This window comes from Amblyomma maculatum, chromosome 3 (genome assembly GCF_055883805.1).
Source record: "Amblyomma maculatum isolate TAMU_Amacu chromosome 3, ASM5588380v1, whole genome shotgun sequence".
NCBI classification, from domain to species: domain Eukaryota; kingdom Metazoa; phylum Arthropoda; class Arachnida; order Ixodida; family Ixodidae; genus Amblyomma; species Amblyomma maculatum.
The window spans coordinates 35,566,540-35,578,591 of NC_139346.1; the positions used below are offsets into that span (position 1 = coordinate 35,566,540).

A 12,052-nucleotide genomic window follows, 5' to 3' on the forward strand; every position below is an offset into this window, starting at 1 on the left:
CTTTTTCTTTTCTTTTTTCGTCTGCCACATGGCGAACACGCGATGAGGGTTGGCGTTGAAATGCGACCTTCAAAACCCCGTGTGGCACCATCGTTGTTTGCAGCTGGCTCTTGTGTTCGGCGTTTCGCGGGTGTGCACTTGCTTATCTCAACCCCGCTACATCGAGAACAAATCTCTCACTAAATTGCAGCAGGTGACGTGGCTCCGGCTACAATCCCGTACCTTCCTCTCTTCTGCCTAGTTAGGCCTATATACTTCACTCCCCGCGTGGTGCAACGGCGGTGATTCCCTCAATAGAGGAGACAGTTGAAAGCACCACGTTACCCCCCTTTCTCCAATCCCCAACCAGAACATCAATCCTCCTCCTCCTCCTCCACCCGATGCTGCTCACGCCGGAATGCACCCTCTGTGGCGCTCGAAAAGCGGATTTCGCGCACTATAATACTTGCTCTGAGCTCCTTCCACCAACCGATTTGCAACTCACACACCTCGAGCGATGAGAGGCTGCGGTGTCCAGTTCTGACCCGGCTGCCCAATGGCAGCTGGTGGACATGGCTTTGGAAATCTCTTGGATGCATGTCATGGTCGGAAGAACCACCTTCCGGCTACGACACGCGTCCAAGAGCAATCCCACCACTATAGGATGTTAGAGGTTAGACTCACTTTCATTAAAAAGAGTCGTTCAAAGCACTCGAATATGATATATGCACAGAAATTAGCGGTTGTGCCAAGCGCCACTGTAGAAAGAAGTCCCTTCAGTACTGGTGCTGCTCCTTGTGGCCGCGCCGTGTGTAGAAAACTATACACCTCGCGGCGCTTTCTGGTCGCCTCTTCCCCCGAACATTAGGAAGCCCGAGTAGGGGATGGGAGGTCGTGACTGCGAGTGCCATTTCAAGTCGGTTGACCAAGCTTGTGCTCTCAGCGATGAATTAATGAGTAACACACTTGTCCGCAATGTGGCGCGCGCATCGCATTGTAAGAATTGTAACCACATATAGTCACGGAGAACGAAACGCAGTGCAATGAAGCGGGTCTTGCAAGTGCGAGCGCCTCAATGCAGAAATGCGCTTCATCGCGAGATCTTGGCGCGCTTTTAGAATAACCGGATATTTCGATAACGATCTTGAACGACTGCGCCGGAGCGAATGACCGGGCACGGAAAATATAGAAGGCTAGGCTTCAGATAACATAACCTACTGTCGTGTCTTATTCTAGTACGAACACAGTCCATCATTGGCGACGGTGCGCTCATCAGTGCAAGGCACGTTCAGGTACGGCGACGAAAAGGCAGAGTTTGTCGCAGTGAGGGAAGAGGCGACGCTTTAGGCACCCACGATGCAATTCCACGATAATCCTCTCCTGGTTCAAGAAACAGCGGTTACTTTTTTACGCTTCTTGACAGTATTAAGAGTTACTTCGCATTCTTAATACCCAGCCTCTGTGTCAAAAGGTTTATGGTTCATAAGGTTTAACGTCCCAAAACGAGCGACTCGGGCTATGAGGGACGTCGTTTTGGACGACCCGGGATACCACCGTGTACTGTACTGCTCACTCGTTTTGACGAGAAAGTTTAACAACAGCGCAAAAATTGGAGAAAGTAACACCATGCGCAATTCAGCAAACACGCAGTAATCTGGTATGGTATGTTTGTTTCGGAACCTCCATGCTTTGTCCGGCGCTTCATGCCTCCAAGATGGATGTGCGGCACTAGAGACGCCGCAGAGGGGAGGGCAGCAGAACAAATTGTAAAGCGTGAAGTGACCTTTCGCCTCCATCGAAACTCGTTCCCTGCTGCGAGTACTCCATCCCCTGAAGGCACGCAGAGGTAGTTCGAAGCTCAGTGCTGTGAGCCTTCTCGGTCGGCAACCGTGCGCCTTCTGCACCTTAACACTCGTAAAGCGCGAAGGTCAGTTATCGAAATATCCTGAAGCGTATGACCAACCATCGTTTCCAATGCTGCACGCGCAACACGCTGCTCCAAGGGCAAGTAGGTGAGCGAAAAATCGAATGCAGCGTGCACATGCATTTCTTTCCTGTAGCATGCCACGGAAGGCTTAACCAGCCCTCGTGTTCTCGGGAGTCACTACGCGCCAGACGCGGAGTATGCAAAGTGGACACGGTTTATGGGCCCCGTTTCTGCTTTCGGCACACACAGCTGGATGTGGCGAAAGCCGAGAAAATGCGAAGAGGAAATCTCGCTCTTTCTTAAACAAAGTGAATCGAATGCGTTGGGAGGAAGGAGACTCCGTCAGAGCGCGCCGCGTTCTTCGAGAAACGGCCTGCGGCTGCAGGTACCCACAGACAGAGGGGTGAGAATATTTTTAGCCCGTGCAACGCACAAGCTAGCGAGCGTGCATGCATCTTGCCTGCATATATATACACTACACGCCCCAGTATGTTCTCGATGGTGGGCACCGTGGGGCCCATTAAAGATTCAGGATGTGGAGGCGCATAGCGCTCACGGATCTCATGCACCACGGAACGTCTGGGTTTAAAGATTGAGCACTGAGGCGCAGGCGTCATTTCCTTGTAGTTTCGACAAATATGCGGAATTACAAGGCTAGAAGTGCACTTTAAGATGAGCTACCCTACCATGTTCGCAATCTGCTACCAACGGCGCGCGCACCGGTGGTAGCAGACAACAAACAGCGACCATATATAGGGACCTGTTGAATGATGGTCACTTTTTGTTTATTTCTGTTCTTTTTTATCCTTTTTTTTTTCTCCTTTTTTTGCTGTGATCCCCCTTTCCTGCCTCTGTACAATTTCTAAATCTTTACAACCGAAACTAAAGCAACTCAAGCAACCGAAACTCTTGAGAAACACCGAACCCCGGTCGAAACGTCGACAAAGAATAAATGAAGTGTTTATATGTGTGCGTGTGCGTGTGTGCGCGTGTGTGCGCGCGTGTGCGCGCGTGTGCGCGCGTGTGCGCGCGTGTGCGCGCGTGTGCGCGCGTGTGTGCGTATGTGCGCGCGTGTGTGCGTATGTGTGCGTGTGTGTGCGCGTGTGTGCGTATGTGTGCGTATGTGTGCGTATGTGTGCGCATGCGTGTGCGTATGCGTGTGCGTATGCGTGTGCGCATGCGTGTGCGTATGTGTGTGCATGCGTGTGCGTGTGCGTATGTGTGTGCGTGCGTGTGCATGCGTGTGCGTGTGCGTATGTGTGTGCGTGCGTGTGCGTGTGCGTGTGTGTGTGCGCGTGCGTGTGCGTGTGCGTGTGCGTGTGCGTGTGTGTGTGTGTGTGTGTGTGTGTGTGTGTGTGTGTGTGTGTGTGTGTGTGTGTGTGTGTGTGTGTGTGTGTGTGTGTGTGTGTGTGTGCGCGCGTGCTTGTGGGGCGCATTCTAAAGTTCACTTCTAGTCTTGGAATTCCGCTTATTTGTGGAAACCACAAGGAAATGACGCCTGCGCGTTGGAGCTCACTTTTAAGCGGTTTCTTTTTTTGCATAGTTTTCGCATGTTGATTAGTTTAGGAAACGAATAGGACTCAATCACTCAGGAAATGCAGCAACTGATTGCGTAGGCAATTCTCTGTGTATTTTTGCATCGGCAAGTCATCCACGCATTCTTTCCGGTGCGCGCGTTCCATGGCAATCGCACTCAGTTCGAGCTTCTCAGCTTTCTTGCTTCATATCGCCCGCTACTGCGGAGCGGCTTCAGCGGTAGGCTACTAGCCGAGCCGAAAAGCGACGGACCACATTCAGTGCGTGGTACCTGGATTTTGGGTGCAGCCAAAATTCAGAAATTCTCGTGTGCTCTGTGACGTTAGCGCACGTCAAATCCAAATGCAAAAAATTAGCACCCAGCCTCTCACAACAGAGTCCCTCATAGCCCATATTTCTCTGGGACAGTACACTCGATACTGAACGGAAACATAGCGAAAAGACGTGCCAAAGAAAGTCGAGGACAGGACGCGTTCATTACTTTTCTTTTTGCATTTTTGTTTCGCTATGTTGGGTTTTTCCAATCTTTCAGGATTTGCCCATGCTTTTTGTAACGTAGTGAAGAGACTTTTTATTTTTTGTCGTCCGACTTTATTCAGTTGTAAATAGTCTGTCCAACTGGCCCAAAGGTATATACTTTGTTGCATTTCTTATCACCACTCTCACGGAAGGGGCACTACATTCCACAGACCTAGTTTTTGCTACGTGAGCAGGATCTCTTGGGGTTGTAGGGGGACCTCCTGGGGAAACCAGTGAGGCACTGAGGCAATGAAGCCCCCCATAGCAATCGCCGGTGTAGGATCTTTTCTTCTGCACATGCGCGAAGATATAGCCAATACACTTCCGGTTCTTTCCTTGATCTTCATGTGCAGTTGGAAACAATTAATGAATGAAACTCAAAACGGAGCAACAGAAACGGCGAGTCTTATTGTGCTCTAATCCGTTCCTAGAAATATTCTCATTTTTGCACATTCTCTGAACGAAGGATTGTACGCTGTTGAATGCCTAATGTGAACCCCTGAGGAAGTTACTCTGCCATAATACTGTGTCGCCATTCACCAATTGATAGGCGCATAATAAATAAAATAGAAAAAAAAAATCCCTGCCTTTCCCGCGATCGGCAATAGATGCAAGCAAGAAATAGGTTTATTAGCAGAGCTACGTATACTGCCGTCTAGCTCCATTGCTTGACTTAAGTTCTTTTTAGTTCCAGGGACCTTAACCATCAAAAGCGCTCGATAAGACTAATATACTTTACTGAAATTTACGTAGTCAAAAACGAAGACTGCGACAAGCACGTTCCACATTTATATTTATGTTGCCAAACTGACGCGGAGTCTGAGATAAAGATCCCGCATTAACCAGGCCGAAAATACGCGCCAAGTCACATTTACCGTGTTCGCATCACGTTGTCTTTGGAGGAGAAAAAAAAAAGGGGGGGGGGGGGGGGGGGACTCAAGACGGGTGTTTGGCTTATACCCTCGATGCAATCGGACCACTAGTCTTAATTCGTTACTGACAATGGTACGAGGCAACCAACAGAAAGCAACGGCCCTTTTCATGCATCGATGACCAGGAATCGAAACAAGAGCAATGGGAAGTGACCTTTACATCGTGGAATCGACGTTAGAGGTCAGTGACCTGAGAGGCCGATGTGTTGTTGGAGCTAAAGCCGAGGCCCGTGACTCGGTTGAAAAGCGTTCATGCAACACACATTTGATTCTACTGCTGCACTTCCTAAATCTCATCAAGCAGCGACGAGTGCTCACTCCCACGTACACACGAAAGAAAAAATAATGGGGAAGGGGGGGATAAAAAGGCTGCGAAAGCACTGCAAACGAGGGAAATAGCACCATGCAGCGGAGACAAAATGAGCAAAGCTGGTAACTTGGACCTCATTATGCAGGAAAAAGAGCGGAGAAAGAATGTAAGAAAAGACGGGAAGATCGCTGTGGTCCAACGCGTAAATTGAACAGGAAAGCGCGCCAGCACTCGCTTTACAGAGCGACGGGACGAGGCTCATTCGAAATATCTGCAACTATTGTTTGACTACGGGTTAAAAAGGGAATTATAACTGTCGATATCCGAGTTAGGCGCACAAGCGGTTCCCTGCAAGCAGCGCGGCTATCGGCGCGCTGCTCTCCTCACTACTATACGTCTGCACTGCGGCCTGATCGGCTGCTGGCGGAGAGGTCAGGCTATTTCGGTTAGAGCGTGGGGTCTTCGAGGGAGAAGGCAGCGCTCGTGGAACCGAAGGATTCGGGGTAAACACTGGACCGCTGGAGTGCAGAGCAGTCTATACGACGAGGCAGAGGGCCTCCGCATGTGGGCACCATGCGCTATCTGCACGTGCGAGGCCATTTCTCGTGTAAACTGCTAGGCCTCATTTACCACTCGGCCTCGGTTCTATAGCACTATTGCGAGCGTGAGGGAATAATGAAAGTCTATCGCCGTAGCCGCTTCCAACACTATAACCAATGGGCGAGTTGCTGATACATACTGAGAGGCAAACAACGCAAAAGACAGATAGTAGCAGAGGAACCACAGGACTAGGCGTTACAACTCCGGCCTTTCAAATCAGAAGTGAAACGACAGATTTTCATAGATTTATTAAAATTATGCGCTTGGAATCGCCGGCTGCGGACAATTCGCAATAGGTCACAAAGAAAGGAATTACCAAAAGACGGCTCATTTTGTTCTAAATTCGTAATTTAGGTTGGCCACTACCTAAAGTTAGTTTGTTAGTCTAAATTTAGGTACGTTAGTTGCCATGCACGCCAGTAATGCCTGCGTCAGCTCCGCGCCATTTATGAAGAAGATGCGTCCCAAGCATGCCGCGTCGCTACGTCTTGACGTCACAGATAAGTGTCACCACCACCTGACTGCAGTCACCGCGAATGAGTGCACTGCTGCGCTTCACTGCAAAGCACTATCAAAAATATACGCCACTATCGCAATTTTTTTTTTTTTTTTCATTGCGTTTTGCAAACTCACTTCAAATATGCCCTGCGCTTCGCAGCATCGCGACTAGCTCGCTTCTGGTATAAGGTCTGCGTGCTAGGTGCCACGTAATAAGGTACGGCGTCGCCGATGGCTCTCGTGCGACCACCCGCGCGCGGCTCTCGGGTGGCACGTCTTTCCTTTCCGGGGAAAGACGGATCTTTCCGGGTTCCTGACCGGCTTGAGAAGACGGGCAAGACACTTCGGGACGCTCTATTTGCGGCGCGTTCCTCCAAGGGAGAGCTTGAGGATCGAAGCGCTCGCTTCGCGTCGCCTGGGTGCTTTCCTCATATTTTTATTCAAATTCACGAGAGACGAGTGCATCGTGGGGCGTCGTCTTCGGTGAAGAGTAACCGCATAACTGTGCGAGCTGCGGTCTGTACATTTTTCCGGAGATGAGAGCGGCGGGAGAATGTTTGGAAACCCGAGAAGTAGGAACGCTCAAGCCTTTATTCCTCTCGTCTGCAGGTGGGGCTCTCGTTTCTGCCGCGTGCGCCGGAGAGAAAGAAATTAAGAAACACGATGCCTCATTTCTTCTCACTGCGTCGGGGGCATGTTACCCGAAACCGGCATGCACGTCGCAGCTCAGCTCGGCACTCCACTTTGGAGCGGCGCATGGTGAACAACGTACCCAGGTTCTCCTATTAAGTGAAAACTGAATGCCCGTTCTTTTACCTGTCCATCAATTAAGGTTGTCGGGATAGGCATTCGCCATATGCCGGGATCGTGGTATCCGCATGGCCCCGTACCCCGTGTAGTCTCCAAAAGAGGAGATTCGCGAAGCAAGAGGATAGGCGAGGCGCAACTCTCTCCGTTACCTTTTCGCCCCGTGTTAAAAGAAATGTCGGATTTTTTTTTTCCCCTGTTAGAAAAATATGCCAGCGATTTCACACATTTCTTCAACCTTCATAACGGTAGAAGTAAAGAAAGAATTGACCAAAATGACCTCTAGACACTCCATTTCGGAAGCTGCCTGAAGCACCGCGAAAGGTAACGGCGACCTTCACCAATCTGGGTGGTGCTCACAACCTGTGTTGCCACTGCATTCGTGCACCGTTGTTGACAGCAGCGTACAACAGAGCGATGTGTGCCATCCCGACTGGCACAAGTTTGCTTTAGTTTGCTTCATGGGGTTTAAATAAGAGACTAAGAGACGCCGTAGCGGAGGTCTCCGGAAAATTTCGACCGCCTGGGGTTCTTTGACGTTCACTGACATAGCACAGCACACAGGCGCCTTGCTTTTCGCCTACTTCGAAAAGCGGCCACCGAGGCCAGGATTCGACCCTACATCCTTGGTCACAACAGCTCAGCGCCTTAGCCCCTCATTGCCCCACCTCGGCGGGGCCCGGTTGGCCAAGGTCGCCCTTCCCTTTCGTAGTGCTGCAAACATTCTGAACTAGTATAGAAAAGACTGCTTCTTTTTTTTTTTACATCCCCCACCCCTCTTCTCCACCACCTCGCCTACAGATCTCACTTTAGGGTTACTCATTCAGCCATCTATTCAATGATGCACTTCGCATATTCACGTCGCATATTCGCATGTCGCGTCGGCTTGCCGCGCCGCGCATTGGCGAACATAGCAGCGATGACCAAATCTCTGTCCATGCGGAATTCAAACTCCAATGCCGCTCGGCTGCCACGAGCTTTTCAATGCAGACAAGTGTTCCCTTGGCCTGATGCTTGGTTTCAATGACGTCAAATCATAAAAAAAAAGAAATAAAAAATACTGTCTTTCATGCAATCCCAAGAGCAACAACAAAAAACAATATATTAAAGGGTCTCTAATTATCTGTCTCTTATAACAACTGCGAAGGCCTACCCTTCCCCTCCTATCAGTTGACTCTCATCGTATCCTCGCTAAGCATTTTTACTTGTTTCCAGTCAGTTGCGGTCATGTTAGTCGTTGCTAAACATATTGGTCGTTTCGTAGTCACGAATAGCCATGCCTAGTCATCTTAGTCGTTACCACTCGTAGCTATGGAATTTTACTCATATCGAATCAGCTGCGGCCATTAAAAGTCGTCATTTGACATATTGGTCGTTTCATATTCATTAGCAGTCATGATGAGTCATGCCTAGTCATTTTACTCAATTACAATCAGTGGCGGTCACTACAAGTGGTAGTTTGACATTTTGGTCATTGCAAGTGATTTTAGTCATTATTAATATTCATTAGCAGTAGTCATTAACTCTATTGATGTCTATATATAGCTTTTATTCATTAGCTGTATACCAATCGTTTTTGTTCTTAATCTCCTTCCTCACACGCCTGCTATTTAAGAAGGACACATCAGCGCACAGATGCGACGCACTGATCACAGTCACAGTTCCCGCGCACAGATGTTCGTTACATGAGCGGCTTTCGCTTTAAAAGAAACAACCCGTTAGTGAGGAGACCTTGAGCCATTACCTGAAAATCATCACTAGCACAGTATGCCAAGATTAGCGTGGTAAAAAGGAAATCGCCATGCGGCTTCTGCGCCTTCCTTTCGTATTTAACCTCTGCACACACGTGTGCACCCGGAGCCATTGACTTGTTGCAAAAAGTAAAGAAGTTGAAAAATTAAAAATCGAGGAGCTGCTTAGACAAGAGCATTCGGGATCGTCCGCATAATTGTTGACACGTGAGGCGCCCAAGTGAAGCGATGCGATGAGCCGGGCTTAAATTGGAACACTCGAGCACGGCAAGCGAAAGCTGAACACAAATGCAGAAAAAAAAAAAAAAAAAAAAGGTCAGCCCTCTCGAGGCATCTAACGGCAAGCATAGAAACAAGCAAGAAGTGCAACTTAAGAGATAACGCGGGGCCAGGTGGGCGAATGGTCGGCCGGTAATAACGTTGCACCAGAAGGAAGCCTGCACCGGCCAGCGCCCAACTCTCAATCAGTTCCGGCAGAACTGCACTCAGCCGGCTCGACCCAGAGCCCCCGAGCCTGAGATTGCAATGGGAAAAGACGGCCCTGCGCGGCCCACTTTGGACCACTGCGGAACCAACAGAATTGCCGCTATGCGCCACATTTTCATATTTTTCTCTTAATTCGCTCTGAGCTCGCATTGTTCTAGGGTGAGTCGAAGCATTTCCTTGCTGAGTGGTTAGCGTTAGTTGAGCACAATTTTCACGCTTTTCGGCACAAAACGGCCCTTGGCCTAAGTTATCCGCAGAATCTTTCGAGGTCGCCTCCGTTCATGCAGTTTGATTATTCGTGCACTTATTGTAGAAATGATGTAACAGGCAGACTGCGAGACGTTCCGTACTAGTTACAGTGTGGAACTCCTTCCTTTTATTCGGAGAAAAGAATGGGCCATTGTTCGTTGCCCGGCAGTGCGTGCGACTTCCTTTTCTGAACACGGACGCACTCGCAGGTGATATTTTATCTACCACGTTTTTGTGCATTATGACGCAATTTATGCTCTCCGAACAGTGAACGAAGGCGTAGGATATATAATAATGAATACATGCTCATCAATATTTCTTAAGGAGCACACAGCCAATTAGGTACGAAAATCCTCACGGGTCGCTCAGAATAGACTTTCAAAAATTGGGGCCAGGTCGTATTAGAGACTAAGTTGAATTCAGTCGCGTCGAGACGCCAAAAGGCGGACATAAATGGCATTAAGGGAAAGACGCCTTAATGCCTGTCAGCAAGACCGCATCGTGCGACGCTGATCGGGACTCATGGGTGATGCCTGCCGCAATATCGAGCAGAGGTGCATACCGCACTTTTGCCTACAAACCTTTGCAAAACAGTGACTATTTCGGTACCTCCAAGCGTCTGACTATTATCTGGACTCCGGCTCGCACTGGCCTCGAGGGAAACGCGACGGCCGATACCGCCGCCCACGCGCTCACTTTGCGGACACAACCCTCGTCCCCCATCGATAAGGACCCCAAACTCAACCCCGACTACATTTTCAAAGAGATCGCTCAATTCTGCCAACCCGGCCATTCCATCCCTCCAAAGCCCTGCAAGAGCCTCACAAAGGCGTAAGAACGCATTCTCATTTGCCTTTACACCAAAACTTTACTGTGCCTAGCAGTATTAAAATGCTTTGACCCCGATTGCACGGGGAAATGCCCGCACTGTGAGAAAAAGTCCTCGGACATTTTACGCATGGCGCGGGCATGTAAAAAAAAAAAAAAAATCTAATCCACCCCGAAACCCCTACCCAACCCTTTCCGGGAGGACTGGGAGGCAACGCTATTCGGCTGCCCTGACCTGACTGCCCAGCGGGCCTTGGTCGAGCGGGCCCGGGCAACGGCCGACGCCAATGAGCTCCCGCAATAGAGAGCTCACCTATATAGTGATTATAAGGGGAGGCCCATTAAGGACCGCTCCAGTACCCTCGCTGTAGAAAAGTGTAAGTAAATGTTATTGTTGTTATTTTGATCCATTAACTTTGGCAGCATGTTGTGGAAGGAGATCTCTGTTTTTAATAGTGCTGACCCGCTCTTCCGAATGTTGCAGGCAGAGTGAGTTTTCTGACGCTCATATTTCAGCCCAATCAGGGCGACAAGTTTCGACAAGCGTGCAGGGAGACGCAATTTAATTTATCAAAGGTTGTCCCCAACGCTGGCGCACTCCTGACGACTGCGCATATTTCACAGGAACATGGTGCGTTGGACGGACATCAGTATTGGCCTCGAGATCGAGCAGAGTCGCCACCTTGCGGATCAGCGGCGAAACCTACTCAGTGTGGATGCGTTTTCGCGTCGCGTGCCAGCCCGTAGTGATTTACTCGCGCGCATGCGGCGTGTACAGGAGTGTTTTTGTTTGTTTCGCAGTTACTGTGAGCTTTTGCTTACCTATATGCCTCTTGCAGAATAAATATGAACAGTCTATAACCCCACGCTTCATTAAAAATATATATACTTGTCCGTATCGAGCATGTCATGCTTGGATAAGGACATCATCCATCACGGTCTTCGGCGCTTGAGATCTTTTGACATGCAATGTCTCAAACGAAGTGGTACTGTCATTACCGCCGTGTCAAAGCAGAACAGGTCGTTGCCGTCAATAAAAGTTATAGCAAATGCTCAGAAATCGCAGAGTATTCCCGTTTCTGTTTGGAATACCGCAGCTACTAAAGCATATGCCACCGCAGACTGCTTCATATAGCAGAATGCAGTTTGAACAGACCACTTTATGCCTACTATGCCGTCTGTATGCACGATAGAGTTGTGTGAGTACTTTTTTTTCTTTCTGCTTTTAAACCTCTGTCGCGGTATCTCAATGGTAAGGGCGCTCGACTGCTGATTTCGAGGACGGGGGATTCAATCACAACCGTTTCGAAAGGCGTTCCCCTGCTGTGGGATTTGACTGCACAATAAACAATCCCACGTGGTAAATGTGGTGTTAATAATGAAAAAAAAAAAAAAACGATACCAAAACCAGCCTCTGCAATCATCCGTCATAGCCGATGCCGTTTTCATGCGTTATACCCGGGCCAATATGCATTTCTTTTCTTTTCTTTCTTTTTTTTTTTTTGTTGTTGAAGGCTTCTGTGCATCCGTAAAAGTTTTAGTGAGCACATATTGCTTTAGAGAAATGCTCGAATGTTTGGGAAACATATTCCCTGCATCTAATTGTTACCCTAAATATTAAAATAAATAT

The 12,052-nt window shown here is 49.0% G+C and overlaps 1 protein-coding gene across 1 annotated transcript in view; it reads right to left on the reverse strand.

Moving 5' to 3' along the window:
- LOC146194510 (uncharacterized) overlaps nucleotides 1–12,052 on the reverse strand; it is a 191,696-nt gene that overhangs the window by 47,922 nt on the left and 131,722 nt on the right. The gene's annotated exons all lie outside the window — the stretch shown is intronic.